Source organism: Lithobates pipiens, unplaced genomic scaffold, assembly GCF_037356315.1.
Source record: "Lithobates pipiens isolate NorthernLeopardFrog02 unplaced genomic scaffold, aLitPip1_a1.2 Scaffold_3, whole genome shotgun sequence".
Taxonomy (NCBI): domain Eukaryota; kingdom Metazoa; phylum Chordata; class Amphibia; order Anura; family Ranidae; genus Lithobates; species Lithobates pipiens.
In genome coordinates, this window is record NW_027507790.1 from 248,323,856 (window position 1) to 248,346,733 (window position 22,878).

Here is a 22,878-nt window from a genome sequence, read left to right on the forward strand (position 1 = left end):
ATGTAGATGCATACAAACAAAGCCCTGCTCCCCCCCCCTTCTCTCCGCGGCGCCGACATTTGGACTGCGGGGGCCCGGCTGTGGCTTCACAGCCAGACGTGCACTGCGCATGTGTGAGCCACGCTGTGATTGACCAGGCAACTTCTGGAACCTGTGACATGTCCCAGAAGATTGCACGGAGGGAGGGGGGGAGAGGTGAACTTCCTTCCGGTGCTGCAGAACCCCAGGAGGAAGTGGGAGCTGGATGCCTCCAAAAAGAAGGTATCTGCCCCCCCCCCCAAAATTACATGCCAAATGTGGCATGTCAGGGGGTCACCTTCACTTAAAGTAAAATTTTTGGGTGGAACTCTGTTTTAAAATTAAAAGTCTTCTGTGTGCAGCAGCCCACCCTAATACTTACCTGAGCCCATCTCTGTCCAGCGATGTTCACGAGTGTCTCGGCTGTCCAAGACTCTCCCTCCTGATTGGCTGAGACATCAGCGGCACCATAGGCTCCCGCTGCTGTCAAAGTCAGTCAGCCAATCAGGAGTGAGGGGGTGGGGCCAACACGCAGCTCCGTGTCTGAATCGAGAGCTTGGGTGCCCCCATACCAAGCTACTGGTTGTGGGGGCACTCGACAGGAGGGAGGAGGCAGGAGCACAGAAGAGGGACCCGAGAAGGGGAGGATCTGGGCTGCTCTGTGGAAATCCACTGCACAGAGCAAGTATGACATGTTTGTTATTTTTATTGAACAAAAAAAAAAAAAAAAAGAGAGACTTTACGACACTTTAAAGGTTCGGCTTTTGAAAAAATAAAATAAAAAATGTCATACTTACCTGCTCTGTGCAGTGGTTTTGCAGAGCAGCACTGATCCTCAGGTTTCCTGCCAGCCCTCCTGGTTCCTCCCCCTTGACCAGTGCCCCCAAATAGCAAGCCTCTTGCTATAGGGACACTGGTGCATGCTCGCTCCTGAGCCCTGCTCTATGTGTCCATAGGACACATAGAGCAGGGCAACTCAGCCCCAACGCTCACTCTCTCCTAATTAGAGCTTCCGATCAGGTCCTCCTGAAAAACTGATAGGCGGACCATATCAAAAAACACATGTGAAAGGGCCCCAAATTTGATAGGTCCTGTCTATAAATAACCTCACAGACCGGTCTAGGAAGGCAAATGTGCCATTCACACGATCTGCATTTTAAATGGCAATCCAACGCACCTTCCTAATGCACACGTGTAACTACACAGGACTAGCAAATATGTTGCTGGATCCATTTTTAGTCTATGTGTGTTAGGCACTACAACAGGCACCACCCTGATATGAATGGGTCCCAACCTTAAAAAAAGCAACTGTATATTTTCCAGCAGTGGTCAACTTAGTATATGTAGCATCAGTATTTTTTGCTTGAAAATTATATATATATATATATTTTTTTTTTTTAAAAGCAGAGGCCATAGAGAATAGTTTGGTAGGTTTTACATTTTTTTATGTTGCACTGTATTTGCCCAACGTTTTTTCAAACACGATTTTTGAGAAAAAATACTTAAAATTTTAATGAAAAAAAAATGAGATTTTTTTATCATACTTATCTGTAAAATTATTTTCTTTAAGTACATCATGGGACACAGAGTTAGGCTAATATTCATTACCTACTGGGTTATACGTCATCTCCAGGTGAATGGACACTGGTAGACCAAAGGTCTTTAGACAGGAAGTGATCCCCTATATAACCCCTCCCACACAGGAAGTACTTTAGGCAGCCCACAGTACACTGAGGCCAAAAGTCGAATCCTTACAAATCTGAGCCATAGATACCCGATGGCATAAGCCCCCTGACCCCCGGAGAGGCCCTTTCCTCCGAGCCTGGTGGCGGAACAACAGGACCTGGTCGCAAGTGGGTGGCTGCATATAATGGAACCAATTTCTCCCTTCCCCCCGCTTCTCCTCCTCTCCCTCCCGCAGGCATTCAGCGGCTGCAGGAGGAAAATAGATTGAGTGTTTCTCAATGTTTTTGCAGTCAGGGCACCCTTGAAGTATACTCCTAGGTGAATGGGACTGCAAACATTGATCGCTTTTCAGAGGAACAGTATTTTTTTGCTGGTACTATGAAAGAAAAAAATCAGTTCTGATTGTACACATATACAGGGCCCAGGATTAAACACGCATACATAAAATCTACATACATACATTTAAACACACACACACCAATCATATATCGCTATGGCAACCTCAGCGACCCCTATACTTCCGCCACTACCTACATCCCTGGTAGAATGAGCTCTCATCCTAAAAGGGAGGAGCTTTACTTTTCAGACCATAGGCCTGAATGACCAATTGGCGGACCCACAATTGGCAATGTAAGTTTTGGAAGCTGCCTGCACCTTCTTGGGTCCTTTTGGTAAAACAAAAAAGGAGTCCGATCCTCGGATCTCTGCAGATCTAGACAAATAAACCTTGACTGCCCGGACAACATCCAAGGAATGCAGTCGACCCTCTTCCGCCGATCGAGGCTGAGAGAAAAAAGAAGGCAAAATAACGTCCCGATTTAAATCAAAAGACTGACACCACTTTTGGCAAAAAAGGATGTAACAGGTGAAGTATCAAGTATGGCTCCCTGCACTAAAGGGCCGCCAACTCTGACACCCTTCTAGCAGAGGTGATGCCCATCAGGAAGGCTAGCTTGCATGACAGCAAGTCTAATGGAATTTCCTTGATAGGTTCAAATGGTTGTTTCTGTAACAAAGACAGCACCAAATTCAAATCCCCGAGGACACAAAGGGGACCTAATGGGGGGAAGAAAACGAATTGCCCATGCATAAAAAAAGGTACAGACCAGCAAATGGGAGTCCAAAGTTCTTTGGAAGAATACTGACCGAGTTGAAATCTGACCTCTGACTGTACTCAAAGCCAATCTGGTTTCCACAGCCGACTGTAGAAAAGAGAAAATTCTCCCAATCACATATTTCCGAGGATGCCATTTTCTGGCTTCACAACAAGCAATACAAGTGTTCCAGATCTTACGATAAGACCTTCCTAGTGACAGCTTTTCTAGCATTCACTAGAGTAGACACCACTGGTGCCAAGATGGTCTCAAAATTTAGAGACTGTAAATTGGTGTGGAATATAGGACTCTGAGACAGTAAATTGGGGCGATGTGGAAGTGTTCATGGCCCGTCTATCAACTCACGATCTCCAGGAACCAGGGCCTTCTGGGCCAGGCTGGTGTCACCAGAATGACTGGAACCCCCTCTCTATGAATCCTGCGCAACAAATGTGGAAGGAGAGGGATCGGAAAGGAAAGCATGAACCAGAGAGTACTGGCGCCATGCAACCACCAGAGCATCTGCTCAGATTGCCAAAGGATCCCTTGTTCAGAACACAAACTGCTGTAGCCTGTTGTTGAACCTGGATGCCAATAGGTCAACCTCTGGCCATTCCCAACTTTCCTGGAACACCCCTGGGTACAGGGACCATTCCCCGGAAGATCTGCTGGTGGCAGAAATAATGTGCCTTCCAGTTCTCTACTCCCGGGATATGGACTGCTGATAGCATCGGCACTTGTTCCTCTGCCCAGGCTAGTATGTGGTTCACCTCCTTCAGAGCTGAATGGCTCTTATGCCCCGTACACACGAGAGGACTTATGTCCGACAGACTTCCAAAGGAGTTCCGCCGGAGTTCCGACGGAGTTCTGACAGACTTTTCGGCCGAACGGACTTGGCCACACACGATCACACTAAACTCCGACGGATTCGAACGTGATGACGTACGACCTGACTCGAATAAGGAAGTTCATAGCCAGTAGCCAATAGCTGCCCTAGCGTCGGTTTTAGTCCGTCGGAGTAGCATACACACGAGCGGAGTTTTCTAAGGGGACCGGGTCCGGCGGAGTTCCTTCGGGAAAATTTGAAGCATGCTTCATTTCTAAAGTCCGTCAGACTTTTGCCCCGTACACACGAGAGGACTTATGTCCGACAGACTTCCAAAGGAGTTCCGCCGGAGTTCCGCCGGAGTTCTGACAGACTTTTCGGCCGAACGGACTTGGCCACACACGATCACACTAAACTCCGACGGATTCGAACGTGATGACGTACGACCTGACTCGAATAAGGAAGTTCATAGCCAGTAGCCAATAGCTGCCCTAGCGTCGGTTTTAGTCCGTCGGAGTAGCATACACACGAGCGGAGTTTTCGAAGGGGACCGGGTCCGGCGGAGTTCCTTCGGGAAAATTTGAAGCATGCTTCATTTCTAAAGTCCGTCAGACTTTGGCGAATCAAAAGTCCGTTGCAGCCCACACACGATCGGATAGTCTGACGGACTCGGTCCTTCAGACTTTGGATGTTGAAAAGTCCGCTCGTGTGTACGGGGCATTTGGCGAATCAAAAGTCCGTTGCAGCCCACACACGATCGGATAGTCTGACGGACTCGGTCCTTCGGACTTTGGATGTTGAAAAGTCCGCTCGTGTGTACGGGGCATTAGTCCTGCCTTGGTGGTTTATGTAGGCCACTGCAGTGGTATCGTCAGACAACCTTGATAGGGCAGTCCTGAAGCTCCACAGTCCAGGACCGTACTGCCCGTACAGGAAGTTTGTCTTGCAATGGCCAGACGTATTGCCTGCCCGTAACTCCAGGACGTTGATGGGTAGGATCTGTTCTGTCCCTGACCATTTCCACTGAGCCGTGAGCCCCTCTAGGGTCGCTCCCCAGCCAGAGAGACTGGCATCTGTAGTTAGTATTATCCAAGCTACCTGAAAGAAGGATTTTTCCCTTTCGCAGGTTCCTGCAACCACCAGTTTAGGCTTAAGCATGCCTTAGGAAATAAGAACATTGGATAATCCAAGGCTTGTCCTATTCTGTTCCAAGCCAAGATGTCTTTTTGTATAGGCCTGGAATGGAACTGGGCATAGGACACTGCCTCGAAGGAAGACACCATCCTCCCTAGAAGACTCATACAGAGCCAAATGGAGGGTTGTCTGGTGCCCCTTATTTGACGCACCTGATCTTTCAGGGCACAGATTCTAACCAGAGGCAAAAATACCCTTGCTTGGCCCGTATCTAGGATCAGACCTAAATACTTTAGACTTTAAGCTGGTCTCAAGGTTGACTTTTCGGTATTTATGATCCAGCCTAAGCTTTCCAAATACCGCACTGTGAATGTTATGCTCTGTTCTAGAGCCTGCTGTAGTGAGTGATCTCTGAGCAGGAGGTCATTCAAATACCCGAGCACCAAGATCCCTTGGGCCCTTAAAAGACCCAGCACTGGTGCTAGGACCTTTGTGAACACCCGGGGAGCTGTGGCAAGCCCAAAGGGTAAAGCCACAAAATGAAAATGACATCCCTCTACTGCAAATCGCAGGAACCTCTGATAAGGCTGAAAGATAGGTATGTGTAAGTATGTGTCTTTTATATCAATGGAGCTAGAAAGTTTCCCATCTGGAGTGAGGCTACTACAGAGCGGACAGACTCCATCTGAATGGACTGGATCAGTAGATACTGGTTCAGGGATCTTAGATCCAAAATATGCCTTGTGTCCCCGTTTGGTTTTTGAACAGTAAACAGGTTTGAGTAAAACCCTGCACCCCTTCGGATACAGGAACCTCTACAATCACTCCTTGATGCACTAAATGATGTAGTGACTGAAACAATAAGTCTCTTTTTGGAGGATCCAAGGGAACGCTGGATCTTGGAAACATCTGAGGGGGAACATCCCCACAGCTCCAGCTTGTAACCGCTGGATGTAGTTGAGGTGACCCACACGTCCTGAACTATTGTTCTCCAAATGTCCGCATAATGCAGCAGCCTTCCCCCCACCCAATAGAGTGGGGGCTTCCCCTCAAAAAGAGGGCTTGGTGCTGGGTTTAGAAGAATTTTGGACACAGGCATTTTCTGGCCCTGGCCTTGCGGCTTGCACCTGGCTCTAGCACCCTGTTGGCGGCGGAACTGCCTTGGCGCTGAAACACTTGAGGAAGCAGTCTTGAGGGTTTTAAACGAGGGACGCCTGGTGCTTTTCTTCACAGGAAGTAGACAACTCTTCCCTCCGGAAATCTTTTGGATATATCTGTCCAAATGATCACCACATAAACGTTCCCTAAGAAAGGGGAAACCTGTCAATAACTTTTTACAAGGAAGCTCAGCTGACCAGTTCTTAAGCCACAAAAGTATGCGCATATGTACAGACAAGAGAGCCAAACGAGAAACCTGCTGTATTAAATCCTTTAAGGCGTCAATAGCAAAACACAGCGCTCAAGGAATATCTGTCTTATTTTCAGCCAGATCGCCCTCCTGGTTAGGCCTGTCAGGCCTTCTTACATGATCCTTTACGACTGGCAGATACCAATTGCTGCAACAGCTGGCTGAATAGCTGAACTGATCAAAGAAAAGGAAGCCTTTAATAATGACTCCAATTTCTTGTCAACAGGGTCTTTCATCCACAGGACAAGTTCAGTTCTTGTTTAGAGGAAAGACTGCTGCGTCTATGACTGGCATGCTCCACTTCTTAACGAACTATTCATCCATGGGATATAAAAGGGAAAAGCTCTTATGCCGCATACACACGATCAGAATTTCGGCCCGCAAAAGACCGATCAGAGTTTTTTTGTCGGAAAATGCGACCTTGTGTATGCTCCATTGCTGGTGGAATTCCAGCCACCAAAAGATTGGGAGCATGCTCTCAATTTTTAGGTCGGGGAAAGTTCCTATCCGAAAATGCCTTCGTCTGCGGCAATTCCGACGTGCAAAATTCCTACGCATGCTCGGAAGGATTGAACTTAATTTTCTCGGCTCGTCGTAGTGTTGTACGTCACTGCGTTCTTGATGGTCGTAATTTCAGCGAACTTTTGTGTGACCGTGTATATGCAAGGCAAACTTGAGCGGAATCCCGACGGAAAAGCCGTCATATCTTTTTCCGATGAGAAATCCGATCGTGTGTACGTGGCATTAGGAGGAATCAAAATCCTGTCAGGATGTTCCCAATCAGCATACACCGCCTGTTCCAACAGAGGTTGTAAGGCTAGGTTCACACTGGTACGACAAACGCTCCGACTTTGGGAGCTCATGTCGCATGAGGTGTGAAAATCAATGTTTCCCTATGGGAGCCGTCTTAACTGGTCCGACACAAGTAGGTCCGACTTTGAAAATGCTTCCTGCACTGCTTTGGTCCGACTTTGATCCTACTTTAGTCCATTGCACATCACTGAAGTCGGATCGCCGTCTTAACTGACCCAACTTTGGCATGCGACTTGTGCTCTGAGGATCTTGAAGGGGAACTCCAAATAATTAAAAAAAAAATGGCACGTCTTCCCCCTCCAAGAGCATACCAGGTCCTTCAGTCTGGCATGGATTTTCAGGGGTACCCCCATGCTGAAAAAACGGCATTGGGGTCCCCAATCCATAGCAGACCCTTATCGGTATCTGGAAGCCCCCTTTAACAAGGGGACCCCCACTGTATGTGAATGAGTACCCCTACCCATTCACCTAAAAAAAAAAAAAAAAAAAAAAAAAAACAACAGTACACAGGGTTTTTTAAGTAATTTATTAAGATAGCTCCAGCATTTCTTCTGACTTCTTCTCCCCCTCTGTGGCTCTTCTGCCTCCTCTGCCGGTTATTTTCCACTGATGTCTTCTCCCGATGTTGACTCAACGCTCTCTTCCGCTCTAATGCTGGGTGCACGGTGTACAACTACTTATATTGGAATGAGGCAGGGTCACCGGGTAATGTCATCCGTGACCCCGCCTCTTATGGCGTCACGGCCGATCATGTTTCGGGCAGTGACATCATAAGGGACGGGGTCACGGATGACATCACCTGGTGACCCCACCCCATGCCATTACAAGTAGTTGCACACCGTGCACCCAGCATTAGAGCGGGAGAGAGCGTTGAGTGAACATCGAAAGAACAGAGGGAAAAGATAGCAGAGAAGACCACCGGCAAAAGAGCAAGAAAATAGCAGAGAAAACCCAGACAGCAGACAGAGGGAGAAGACCCGGAGGGAGGAGAAGAACCGGCAGAGGCAGAAGACAACAGCGGAGGAGGCAGAATAGCCACAGAGGGGGAGAAGAAGTCAGAACTGTCTTATTAAGTTACTTTAAAAACCAGTGTACTGTGTGTTATTGACATTTTTTTTTTTTTAGGTGAATGGATAGGGGTACAATGTACCACATACTCATTCACATAGAGTGAGGGGCCGGCATCTGGGGGTCCCCTACAGGGGGGCTTCCAGATTCCGTTAAGCCCTCCGCCTGCAGACCACGAGAACCACCGCAAGGGTTGTCGGGAAGAGGCCCTTGTCCTCAACATGGGGACAAGGTGCTTTGGGGTGGGGGGGGGTGCAGTCCCCAAGTTCAGGAGGGGTGGGGCCACTCGCTTGTCCCCTCCCTTTTGCTGACTTGTCAGGCTGTGTGCTCGGATATAGGTCTGGCATGGATTTTGGGGGCGAACCGCATGCCCTTTTTTTTGGTGTGGGGGTTCCCCTTACCGATGGGTCTGGTATGCTCTTGGAGGGGGAACCTATGCTGTTTTTTTTTGTTTTTTGTTTTTTTACATTTTGCTTGTAGTTCCCCCTAAGATTCATGCCAGACACAGTGCCTGGTATTGTCGGGTATCAAAGTCGGATCCCTGTTCATTGAAGTCAGACGGATGTCAAACTGCAAGTAGCAGGGCAAAGTTGGATCCAAGTGTGCAGGCGTGGCCGGGATGACGGAGTGAACAGACGTGCTGTCTGAGCTCTCCTGGAGTGTGATCCGCTAATATATCCGTGCCTGATGACTGCGCTTAACTGGAAGACCCTGCGATCTCTGGATGCCTTCCAGGACCCCAGGGATTCAGAAGAGGGGCAAGAAAGTTACATTTCCTCCGTATATCCCCGTGGAAACTAGCCCGGTCTCCTGCGCTCCAGGAGGACCTGCGCGTCATTGCAATATGGCGTCGCAGACAGACCACGAGGGAGACCCAAATTTAACCTCCCCTGGATTACCGGAGATCATGGCGACTATCACTTCATGCCAGTCTGCCGTAACTGCCTGCCAATCTACCTTGGCATTGAAGATTGAGGAAGTACAGCTGGATGTGAGCCTAATCCGTCAGGACCTGGACAAGATCAGGTCCAGGGTGTCTGAGGCTGAGAGGCGGGTAGGAGCAGTGGAGGATACAGTAACAGACCATGCTGCTTCTATCCGTACATTACAAACAAAAGTAAAGGCTCTTGAGTACAGAGCCAATGATGTGGAGAACCAGAGCAGGAGGAACAACCTCCGGATCGTCGGCCTCCCGGAAGGGGCTGAAGGATGTTCCCCAACCCTTTTCACGGAGGATCTGTTGCGCTCTCTGCTGCCAGTGGCTCAGCTTTCCCCGTACTTTGCGGTGGAAAGAGCTCACCAAGTGCCGCCCCGGCCGGGGGCCAGAAGGAGCTCCCCCCGTACTTTCATCCTCCGGCCGCTGAATTTCCTCGACCGAGGTGAGCTGCTCAGAGCCTCCCGGGCAGCAGGAGAGTTACCCTACAAGAATGTTAAACTCATGTTATTCCCAGACTACACCATGGAGACTCAGCGCAACAACGCCGCTCATTTGATGCAGTTAAAGCCGGCCTGCGAAGGAAAAGGATCAAATACAGCGTCATGTTCCCTGCCAAGGTTCGGGTAAATAATGGTGAGTCAGTCCGATTCTTTACCAACCCTAAAGACGCTTCAGCTTGGCTAGAGGCTCTACTGCCGTAGCGGGATCATTATACCCTGCCTATACATTTAGCCTGCTCAGGATGGCCGACCCTGTTGGTCTGCCGGGGGAGCTCAGGTAAACACCTTCCCTGTGGTGTTAGTCCCGCTCCTCTGCAGGACACGGGAGAGCGGCTCTCCAACGGGGCACTCGAGAAGGAGGAGGAGCCAGGAGTGCCACGGTGGGACCCCAGAAGAGGAGGATCGGGGCCACTCTGTACAAAACCAACTGCACAGAGGCGGTAAAAGTATGACATTTTTTTTGTTTTTTTTAAACTGAACCTTGACATATCCTTTAATTCTGGATGTGCATTGCAGTCAAGTAAAACTTGCATCACATAACGCATGTGATGTGCGCAGCAATGCGGTGCGAATCACATGCGATGTCTGGCATCACATAAGTGTGAACCAAGCCTAATTCTAAATGACATCACAACGCACGGTTAGGCCTGGTTCACACGAATGCATTTTCAGATGTGACTTGAGTCGCATGACAATGGAAACCACACTGTTTTTGATGGTGTCCGTTTGCATCAATGTGACTCAGCACGGAGCATTTTTGGAAAAGGTTCCCGTTAGGGATGAGCTCTGGCGTGTGGACTGTGCAGAGCCCCCCAGGAAGTCGGCCATGGCGCTGTGCTAATCACAGGCAGTGGGGCATTTCCCGATCTCTGCAGCTGCACATCACGAAAATGTCTCACTGTCTGTGATTAGCACAGTGCCGTGGCTGACTTCCTGGCGGGCTTTGCACGTGGAGCGTGCGAACACACCGGAGCGCATCCTTAGTTCCTGTACTACTTTGGTGCGATTTACAGTGTGTTTTGGCCCCCATAGAATATACAAAGCACTTCAAAGTTGCATCCAAGTAGCACTACATAATCGCACTGAAAGACGTATCGCAGCAGCGTGAACCGCGCCTTACAGTACCGGCCTATGCACCCACCATGCAGCACACCCGGGCGTTGTGTTAATGAAAGTCACATGCGTCAAAGGGGACGCTCCTTAACATAACACACATATAAGAATGCACCCCCGATATGCGACAGGGCCCTTATAAACAAAGCAGTTTTGTATTTACAACCATCAATTGAACTGACATGATTTGAGGTCCTATATATTTAGAATGTATGAAACCCATCAGGGACAGTCATTATCTCATATGTAATCTAAAGGCAGCAGCTGCTCCTCTTCTATTCTCATCTCCTCCCATTACCTCTCACCCTCCAAAGATCACACAAAACCCCCCTACTTACTGCACACAACCTTTACTGACTTGCTTCCTGGAGACTGCAGCAACCACGTGTCTCTTCCAGGAGCAGGAAGTCAGCCATATTGCTACACCCACCGTACACACGTCGGCCATCTTTCTACACCCAAAAGCTTTTTTTTTTTTTTTTTTTTGATGAGACTGTAAAAGAGTGCTGCTGTATAATGTCAGGAACACAAGTAACATCATATACACTGCTGGATATTATAAAAGGATGGTGTCTGTTTTGAAATAGAAGGACCAGAGCAAGTTTGGTCTTTTTTTTTGGTAGAACTACAGGTCCCAGCAGGTCCAAGGGTTTCTATACCCCACTTTTCCCCTCTGTTGGATCCACATTGTCTGTCTCTCCTTAACCACTTCTTTTTTTTTTTGTTTGTTGTTTTTTTCTTCTCAAAGAAATAAAAAGGTTTATAAAGAAAAAAACATTTTCCATGGTAACACGATCATCTATAACAAAAATATCAGAACGTTAATTTCCTGACCAAATACTGAGCTCCCAAATGTCCCTGATTTGGAGGGACTGTCCCTGATTTGGAACAATGCCCCTCTGTCCCTCTTTCCTCTACATTTGTCCTTCATTTTGGTCTGATCCATATAGTTGTATATAAAATGCACTTTTTATCTTTTAAAAAGTGTTTTCCAGTGCTAAACCTTCCATACAAATTCTAAATTGCTGCATTTGTACATTTTAAAAGCCAATATAAGGGAATAGTAGTGGTAAAAAAAGCACTTGTGGATTTAAAGTGGAGTTCCACCCCAAAAAGAAGGGAGTTCACCTCTCCCCCCTCCCTCTAGGCCAGGGATATGCAATTAGCGGACCTCCAGCTGCTGCAAAACTACATGCCTCTGCCTCTGGGTGTCATGCTTGTGGCTGTCAGAGTCTTGCTATGCCTCATGGGATTTGTAGTTCTGCAACAGCTGGAGGTACGCTAATTGCAGATCCCTGCTCTAGGCAATCATCTGGGACACATGACAGGTCCCAGATGATTATGCGGCCAGTCGCGGCTCGTGCAAGAGTAGTGGATGCCCAGCTGTGCTGTGAAGCTATAGCCGGGCGCCCACAGTCAAAATGCCGGTTAAAAAGCGGGGGGGGGGGGTGTTGTGTGGGACGAGCAAGGCTTTGTTCCCCGCATCGCTGGACCCTAAGACAGGTAAGTGTCCGATTATTAAAAGTCAGCAGTATTTGTAGCTGCTGACTTCTATTTTAATTTTTTAAAGCAGAACTCCCCTTTAATTAAAAAAAATTTGAGGTTAAATCTCCTTTATAGGGGTGTGGCAGGAGGCGTGTCCTATGCCTACATACATTTGCTAGTAGGTGTCCCTCATTCCCATCTTAGAATGTTGGGAGGTATGCCAAAGATTTATCACCAATTTGCTCACAACATATCATCTTGTTAGCCAAAATGATTTCCTCACCCTGGTCATGTACTTAGAAAACTCTGACCCCAAATACAGGGTCCCTCAAATACATAAGTGCAAATGGAAATTCCCTTGGAATAAATATTACCCTCACCCCCACTCACTGGAAAAAAAAAAAACACTTCAGCCCCGGAAGGATTTACCCCCTTAATGACCAGGACATTTTTTGCAGTGTTTCGTCAGATTTGCCGACCCGTCAAAATGTGTAACGGAAGTGACGACGCCATCTTGCTACACACAGCACTCCTCCATAGTAAGGATACACTGAGAAGGAGGAAAGTGGACACCTTGTTACGCGCACCGGAGTTTTGCATTTTACACTTATTTTTAACAGCAAAGTGAGTTTATATAGTGAAATACAACTTGACTTACAACTTGAATTTTAAAAGCAGCCGTTAGCCTGCGGATCTCACAGGTTTGCTAATCTGACAGAAGTTCATTTTTTTTTTAAATTCAACAGCTAAACATTCATATGTATTTCTCAGTACTGTATTTCACTATATAAACTCCGTTTACTGTTAAAAATAAGTGTAAAATGCAAAACACCGGTGGGTGTAACAAGGTGTCCACTTTCACCCTTCTCAGTGTATCCTTACTATGGAGGAGTGCGGGGTGTAGCAAGATGGCGGCAATGGAATGTCACCTCTGTTACGCATTTGGACAGGTCGCCTAATTTGATGAAAAGACGGCACTGAGTCGCTTTGACAATAACACGGTCGTGCAAGGCTGTACCCAAACAAAGGACGTATTAAGGTGAAAAAACATGAGGGTTTACAACCCCTTTAAACCCCTTTTTAATGCATGCCAATATTTCGTTTGCTTTGTTAGCAGCAGCTTGGCATTGCATGCCATTGCTGAGCCTATCAACTACTAGGACCCCCAGGTCCTTTTCCATCCTAGATTCCCCCAGAGGTTCTCCCCCCCAGTGTATAGATTGCATTCATATTTCTGCCACCCAAATGCATTATTTTCCATTTTTCTACATTGAACCTCATTTGCCATGTAGTTGCCCACCCCATTAATTTGTTCAGAGTCTTTTTGCAAGGTTTCCACATCCTGCGGAGAAGTTATTGCTCTGCTTAGCTTAGTATTGTCTGCAAATACAGAGATTGAACTGTTTACCCCATCCTCCAGGTCATTTATGAACAAATTAAATAGCATTGGTCCCAGCACAGAACCCTGGTGGACTCCACTACCCACCCCTGACCATTCCGAGTACTCCCCATTTATCACCACCCTCTGAACTCGCCCTTGTAGCCAGTTTTCAATCCATGTACTCACCCTATGGTCCATGCCAATGGACCTTACTTTGTACAGTATACATTTATGGGGAACTGTGCCAAACGCTTTATGTAAAATCCAGATACACCACGTCTATGGGCCTTCCCTTATGTAGCTGGCAACTCACCTCCTCATAGAAGGTTAAAAGATTGGTTTGGCAAGACAGATTCTTCATCCATGCTGATTACTGCTAATGATACCGTTCTCATTACTAATATCTTGTATATAGTCCCTTATCATCCCCTCCAAGACCTTCCATACTATTGATGTTAGGCTAACTGGTCTATAATTCCCAGGGATGTATCTTGGCCCTTTTTAAAATATTGGTGCAAAAATATGTTGCATTTGAAAAGCAGCGACAAGCCTACAGTCAGAAGGTGCCAACGGCCATCTTGGTACACTGCGCACTGCTCAGTGCCAAACTGATAGTCATTTAGAGCCGATGGACATTTTTCAACACCCTTGCTCGGTCTGGGAGAAATAGTCTATTTCAGTACATAAGGTGAGTTTACTGCTAAAATAAGCGTGAAATTCAAGACTTAGGTATAAACAAGGCCAAGGATAAATCCAAGGAAAAAACAAGCTTAACTTACCAACCAGAATATAGAGTGAGAAATCAACCAGCGCTAAAAACACAACACAGAAAATATATAAAAAAATGCAGCTAGAATACTGTAGGTCAAATTACCAAATCCCACATCTCAAAATCAAAAAATATCAGTACAGCGCAAATACAAAATAATACAATAAATTTCATAAAGTGAAAACTAAAAAGTCCATATAGTGAATGATAAGGAAAGTTCAGAAATAGTCCACTTGTGTAATGTGTCTTCAATCAATATATCAAGTGACGATGTGATTCCTTCACCATTGAGCAAGTTGAACTCTCACCTCAACAAGTGGACCCCTGATATATCAGATAGGTCAAAAACGCATGTTCCCATCAAGGGTAGATCATAAGGTTACAGCAGACCAAGCGGAAGCATTTCCAGGTAAGGTTCTCCTCCGTATCATCAGATCAATGTGATATCATGTATGAAAAAGAACAAGCAAATCTAGTGCTCTCCGTTGATGCCAATTTATTAAACAAATAAATAAAAGACAAATACCACTCACATTTGTAAGCACTGATCTCCAGTGCTGAGTGCTAAGACAAAAAGTACCATGCATGGATCAGTGTGTCAGCTGGCGGATGACGTCACGACGCAGGTCACGTGGTCCGTACGCGTTGCGTCCCAGAGAGTAGGCGGGACTTCATCAGCGGTGACGGAATGACGTCGGACGGCCGCTTTTATACTAACACACTAATATAGAACCAATACAAAGCGGAGTTATGCGCAAGACAGATACCGTAGACAGCACGTATCAAACGTGACACCGGAACATAAATCTGCGCTCACTTACCAACCAGCCTGCAGACAACCAAATAACCTGTCTAACAGTATGCGTTAAAAGCAGGGGTTTAGTCTGCACACATTTGCAAATGCATGAGTAAGCGACAGAACCTTGTCAAGGCACCCTGGTATCTGTAGACCCTAACACTAGCTTATAAGTGTCCCCAAAGTGGAGGCACATGCATTCTGATGGATAGGTGAGAGCAGGTGGAGTGAAGGGGAGCCACCCCTTCTTAAAGATACAGGGGCACACTGAACACTCAGCATATAGCACAATGGCTGCAAAGGTGTCGGTGCGTTGCCTGACCAAAAAACACGGCAGTGATACAAAAAAGACGGCACTTGCTCCCATCTATAGCTGGCTATCAGTAAGAAGCATTGGAGGGCTAACAAAGCCAAGGATAAATCCAAGGAAAAAACCAACCTTAACTTACCGACCAGCCCGCAGACAACCAAGTAAACCTGTCTAACAGTATGCATTAAAAAAGCAAATGCATGCGTAATTTAAGACTTGCCTGGGTGTAACAAGAATGTCCACTTCGTGTTTTGTCAGATTAGGAAACCTATTAAAACACATAGCGGCCATGTTGGAACACATAGCGCATGCGCAATAAGCATTTTTTGTTTGCAATGTCACTTCCGTGGTATTTTCTGATGGGTAGCGGTATTCTAAAAGAACACCAGAGCCCATGAACTCGGAAGAAAGACCAGGAGAAGATGTCAGCCCTCTCATCGGTGACCGGGCACCGCTGGAAGGGCTTTGTTCTAAAGTAACTATTACATAATGTGCTAGTATGCAATGTATACTAGCACATTATGGCATTGTCTTAAACTCCGTACATATGATCAGAAAATCGTACCCAAAATACCGCTTTCAAATCCATCGTACGATAATCGGATCATTAGTACACAGCTTTTCGAGAGCCGATCATGACAGTTCATCTGATATTATCTGATCGGACATGCATAAATTTTTTTCCGTACGATGCCAGATCGTACGATTTTCATTTAATCAGTGCAGTTGTTGTTGGAAAATGCAATACAAATACATTACAACACATGACATTACTTCCGAATATTTATTATTATTATTTATTATTCTTACGAGAATTTTTGTGGCTTTAGTAACATTTCAAGTTCGATCTGAGATTAGCATACAAAAAAATAAACGGACGACCATTCGTCCGATAATCTCATCGTGTGTACCAGGCATTACAGGTGTTTTTTCTTTTTCTTTTTTCTTTTTGTTTTGTTTTGTTGCAGTGGCTTACTACTACGGCTTTAAGGGCCCTGTTCACACCAAAACAGTATGGGAAACCCACATTTCGTGTGCGTTTTCCACACCGCATTCAAAACACACTGGGTGGGCAATCTGCCACCGGTATCAATGTATTCCTAACACCCAGGCACGTGTTTAATATTGATTAGACCCCAGGCAAACATTTTCTTGCCCCATCCCCCCCCATGCAATTTTGCTTTCGACTTGCTCTGAGACATACAATCAATAGCAGCTAGACTCGAAATCAGTTTACTGAATCAGATCAGGCAGCGATTGCTATAGGTTGCCAGAGGTTACAGCACACATTAAGGGTGTCCGTGAGCCTGCCACCAAATGTGGGAGACTCCCGCAAATGGCGGGAGACTTGGGATGGCTGAGTCAGTAGGAGTAATAAATGTTCCTGCATCGGTGACCAGTGGGAGGAATATCTGCCCCGGTCAGTGAGAAGCATATAGTGCTTTATTGGTGTTTAGTGGAAAGAATATAGGGGTTGATTTACTAAAGGTAAGTAGACTGTTCACTTTCCAAAGTGCAATTGCACTCTACAAGTGCAGTTGCTCCAAAGCTTAGTAAATGAGGTAAAGCTTCAGCTTGTAAAGGATACCTAATCACGTGCAAGGAAAATAAAAAGAATGCATTGTTGCTTGCATATGATTGGATGATGGAAGTCAGCAGAGCTCTTCATCATTTCCTAAGCTCTGGAGCAACTGCACTTTGCAAAGTGCACAGTCTATTTGCCTTTAGTAAATCAACCCCATAGTGTGCTGATAATGAGGTTTGACAACAGGCAGTCCCCCGAGTTACGAACAGGTTAGGGACTGCCTGTTTGTTCTTAAGTTGGTTTTGTTCGTAATTCGGATGCGCAAGCGGCGTTTTCTGATGTGCCCACCGGCGCCGACTGGCGCTGGTAAGTAGGAATTGCTCGCAAGTTCGGAGGTTCGTAACTTGGGGACTCCCTGTAGAAGGAATGGGGAAGTCCTGCTGAATGTGCTGCCACCCTCATGTCTCCACAATTCGCAGGTCAATGACAAAACAATCAAACTTTCGGATTTCTTGTTCAAATATTTTATTAAGTGTATCATAAATCATCACAGAAATATAAAAGAGTACAAAGAACAGTACAATTCAAAGTAGTTAACCCCCAGCAGGGATAAACCTTAAGATCACATTACATCGCTGATGATTGACAACATTCACAGATTAACATGTAAACTGAGAAGAAGAAAGGCAGAGGAGTCGGCAATTGAGTGGTCCACCCCAGTCATAGCTTGGGGGAACAGAATTTTGGGGGCATTTGTTAGTATTAAAATGTCATGTGTGTGATGGACAGCAAGAGTTGGAGAGACACCATTGATAAAACCCCAACCAGAACACAGCTATAGACATGGAGCAGATTAGTGAATGGAAAACATCTGCACAACCTGCTGCCAATGAGCCCCATTGTGAGTGGCTATCATAAAACATTACTTGGAATCTGGAAAGCCTCTTAACCACTTGAGCTCTGGAAGGTTTTACCCCCTACACATATTTACATATTGTTTCACAAATAGAGCTTTCTTTTGGTGGTATTTGATCACCGCTGGGTTTGTTTGTTTTTTTTTGTTTTTTTTATATCATCTAAAAAAAAAAAAAAAAAAAGACGAAACATTTTTTTTTTTTGTAAATCACAGATATTTTCTACTTTGTGTTATAAAAATATCCAATAAAATCAAATTTCGCCATAAATTTAGGCCAAAATGTATTCTGCTACATGTGTTTGGTAAAAAAAAGCTCTGCACCCTGAACACTCCCTCTGTAGCTTTGCTCCCTGTTGTGGTCTGTGATTGGAGGGTCCTGTGCCTTCACTTCCGGTTTCTCTGACTCATCTCCACCAATCCGAAGCTGTGAGAGCTGTGAGTACGAGGAGGGGAGAGGGGGGGGGCATCTAATCTAAAGGGGGGGCTATGATGAGGAATCTAATGTAGAGGGGGGCCCTGATGTAAAGGAGGACTCTGATGGGCACATCTAATGTAAAGGAGGACTCTGATGAGGACATCCAGGGGCGGACTGACAACTCATGGGGCCCCAGGGCAATAGGAGATTATGGAGCCCCCAGGCAATCAGAGATTATGGGGCCACACGGTATACATAAACACACACACACAGTATACAATCACACAGTATACACAGACATGTTTCTATTGGCTGAGAAGGTACTGGAGAGGTGGGGCAGCTATAATCTCTGTATTTTTAGACCAAAAGGATGTCGGTAAGGGACATTTCAGAGACTATGTAAAAATTTGTGTTTTTTTTTACATATCTGTCCCTGGTTTTACTGAGGCTGGCAACCCTGATGGGGCCCCCTAGTGGCATGGGGCCCTCGGGCAGTGCCCGAGTGGCCCAATGGTCAGTCCGCCCCTGGGGACATCTAATGTAGAGGGGGACTCTGATGTAAAGGAGGACTCTGATGGGAACATCTGATGTAAAGGGGGGCTCTGATGGGATATCTTGGGAGACCCTGTGAAAGTGTGTCCTAGTCTGTGCAGTACTAAAACTCCACTAGTATGTGGTAGCATTCAAAACATTAACCAATGCAAAGACCAGGATTGTCAGCAATTTATGAATTAACCATTATATATATATACATACATACATACATACATACATACATACACACACACACACACACATACACACACACACACATACTTTTCACTTGAGCTAGTTTTTCATTTATATTTATTTTTATTATTATCTTTATTTTTCATTTATTTTATTTTATTTCCATTCTTATTTTTATCTTTATTACATGTTTTTTATTTTTGTTATCTTTATTTCTATATATATATATATATATATATATATATATATATATATATATATATATATATATATATATATATATATATATATATATATATATATATATATATATATATTTATTTTTTTTCTCCACGCTTATTTCTCTTGTACTTTGGAATTTTTTATAATCACCCACTCAGTAGTTACCACTTCCCTAGCCACTTGAATTTTGAGGAACCTCACTTTTGCGCAAAATTCTACATTTACTATCTTCTTTGGGAGGCTCGTTGGGTAGGGGTACTCGGGAGGACATAAGGAAAATGCCTCTCATGCAGCCGGTTTACTGCATTTGGATTGGCAAGGTGAGGTGGAGCACCGTCCGGAAACAGAAGGGCTCTGATGATCTCTTCCTGGAATTTAAGGAAGGATCCAGTCCATCCTGAAGCTCTCTATAGAACATGTGCATTCAGCAAAGCCAATTGAAATAAACAGACACTTTTTTGTACCAGCGTCTGGCCTTACGGGCAACTAAGTACGGCTCCAACAACTGGTCGCTGAGGTCCACCCCTCCCATATTTTGGTTACATTCGTGGACACAGAGGGGTTTCTCCACAACACCAGTCGCCGTAGGAATTTGGACCGTCGTGTCTGCGTGAAGGGAGGACAGTGTAATAATTGTCCACAAATGGTACCCCTTTCCGAATAATGGTGACACCAGGTCCCACACAATCTTGCCAGCACTCCCTACAGTGGTGGTGCATACATAGAGGGTGCAGGAGCGCCGCCCACCCCCCCCCCCCCCCTGCACCGCTCTATCATATGCTGCAACCACATCCTTCATCTATGTTAGTTTATCATATGCATTCTATTTCTTTTATCACTAGTTCTTTTTTTTTATATATCTGTATGATACTATTTGCTTCCCTATGGTCTAGGCATTGTTCATTGTATTGCATTACATTCTTCTTTATTCATTATGTTTTGTTATGCCCTGGTGAGTCATGTCATTACTAGCATTTATCTGTCCTCTCTATGATTGGAGGCGCACTTAGTAGTGCCGAGATTGGCTTCCGTTGGCCACGTGACTAGTGTCACCAGGTCCGTCATATTACCCATCTCACTCTACACTGTTGGTTTGGCCATGTGATTCAGCAACTCCGCAGCCACGATTGGTTTCTTCTGGTCATGTGGCCAGCGATATCCGGTTTTGACCATGTGGCCTGATTCGCTCCATACCAATGGCCCTTTAGGTCATGTGACCTAGTAATTGGTTTCCGTTGCCCCTCCTCTCTCACTCTCCCCCCCTTTCTCACCCTCTCAACGCCCCTCATCTCTCACTCTCCCCTCTCCCTCACTCCCCTGTCTCACTCCCCTGTCTCAACCCCCCTCTCAGCCCCTCCTCTCTCTCACTCCCTCCTCTCTTTCACCATCCCCTCCTCTCTCTCTCACCATCCCCTCCTCTCTCTCTCTCACCATCCCCTCCTCTCTCTCTCTCACCATCCCCTCCTCTCTCTCTCTCACCATCCCCTCCTCTCTCTCTCTCACTATCCCCTCTCTCTCTCTCACTATCCCCTCTCTCTCTCTCTCACTATCCCCTCTCTCTCTCTCACTATCCCCTCTCTCTCTCTCACTATCCCCTCTCTCTCAACCCCCCTCTCAGCCCCTGCTCTCTCTCACTATCCCCTCACTCCCCATCTTTCTCAACCCCCCTCTCCAGCCCTTCCTCTCTCTCACTATCCCCTCTCTCACTCCCCCCTCTTAGTCCCACCTCTCTAACACTCCCCTCTCTCTCTCATTGTCCCCCATCTCTCACTCCCCCCCTCTCTCAACCCCCCCAGCCCCTCCTCTCTCTCACTCCCCCTCTGTCTCAACCCGCCCCCCCCCCCCTCTCTCCTCACGAGATGGTACATACAGAGAGGTTTAAGTCTCGGTGTAGAATCCTGGCCCTGTATGTGAGAAAAAAGAAATTATATCAGGAAGGATTTCTTAAAAGAAATATTAAAAATAAACTCTAAATTATTCTTCTAAGTAATAAATACAATCGCCTTTACATCGTTTGCATAGGGCCTCAAGGGGGTTATACAACATATTTTCAGGTATATTTCTCTGTGCGGGTACGACAGGTAAAGCCAGCCTCTACAAATCAATGACAGGCTGGCTGCATGGATACATACACAAATCTTGTTGTTTTCGTGTGTACTGGGAATTATGCACTGTGCGAATTCAAATTCTCTGCGTAAGTTCAACCATAGAATTTGCATATATATAGCCATGCCGCCGCGGCTGCTGCCAACCTTTCGCTGTATGACCGTCTTGCATGGAAGAAGCCAACAATTGTAAATGTGGGAGAACAAACTGACTGATGTAAGACACTTACCTTAATCTGGCAAAGGCTTCTCGCCCTTCTTCAAAAGAAGTAAATATCGACTGAGTGGGCTGTGGAAATCTGATCCTGAAGGCTTCTTCTTCAAAGGACATGCTCCATGGGGAGCCCGCCATCTCTTGCTCAGTAAAAGGAGTTTCAATTCTGTATGTAAGAGGAGAGAAATGTTAACATTTTCTCAAAGGAAATTAAGAAAATAAGCTCTAAATGACTTCTCCAGCTAATAAAATCAATCACTTTTACTCTGAAAATGTAAAAGCGAGCGAAAGGACTGACTGGTGTAAGACACTTACCTCCATCTGCCATTGGCTCCTGCTCCTAAATCATAAGACAGGTTCCATGGTTGTTCGTTTTCGGTGCAATGTGAATAAGCCATCCTGTATAAGAGAAGAGAATAATTATATTAAGGAATTCTTAATGGAAATCAACAAAATAAACTGTAAATGACTTCTCCAGCTAACCAGAACCATCACTTTTAGGCCTCATGCACACGAGACGCAGTTAAACGCGCGTTCAGATGCAGTTGGACAGTTTTTTCAACTGCCCCTGAACTCATTCAATGTTATCCTATGTGTCCATGCACACAGTCTCGTTTTTTTCCGTTTTTATGCAGTTGCGTTTAATCTCGTTTTTCCAGAAGCAAAAAAATGCGTTCAGAAGCAAAAATGTCCACGTTTCAGACGCAAAACGCGGTAAAACGCGGCAAAACGCCGCTACCGCGTTTAGCCGCGTTTGCGTTTATATGCGTTTTTAAAGGTGACCTTTTTTTTTACATTAAAAATCTCAAAAATGATTGCAAATGATGAAAAACCATTAGAAAAATATTTTAAACAATTGCAATTGCAAGTGGACAATCCACAACTTGTGGCAAGTGACGTGGCAAGTGGACAATCCACAACTTGTGGCAAGTGACATGGCAGGTGGCAAGTGATGTGGCAAGTGGACAATCCACAACTTGTGGCAAGTGACGTGGCAGGTGAAGTGGCAAGTGACGTGGAAAGTGGACAATCCACAACTTGTGGCAGGTGACGTGGCAAGTGACCTGGCAGGTGACGCGGCAAGTGACCTGGCAGGTGACGTGGCAAGTGGAAAATCAACAACTTGTGGCAGGTGACTGGCATGTGACGTGGCAAGTGGACAATCCATAACTTGTGGCAGGTGACGTGGCAGGTGACGTGGCAAGTGGACAATCCACTTGTGGCAGGGGACGTGGCAAGTGACGTGGCAAGTGGACAATCCACTTGTGGCAGGGGATGTGGCAAGTGACGTGGCGAGTGGACAATCCACAACTTGTGTCAGGTGACGTGGCAAGTGGACAATCCACAACTTGTGGCAGGTGATGTGGCAAGTGATGTGGCAAGTGGACAATCCACTTGTGGCAGGTGACATGGC

General features: G+C 46.0%; 1 protein-coding gene across 1 annotated transcript in view; it reads right to left on the reverse strand.

Annotated features, from left to right (window-relative positions):
• Positions 1 to 11,039, reverse strand: part of ELAC1 (elaC ribonuclease Z 1) — a 31,410-nt gene extending 20,371 nt beyond the window's left edge. The window contains exon 1 of the mRNA XM_077463003.1: positions 10,936 to 11,039. The gene's annotated coding sequence lies outside the window, so the exon portion shown is untranslated. The remainder of the gene's footprint in view (positions 1 to 10,935) is intronic.
• Between the last annotated feature and the right edge of the window lie 11,839 nt (positions 11,040 to 22,878).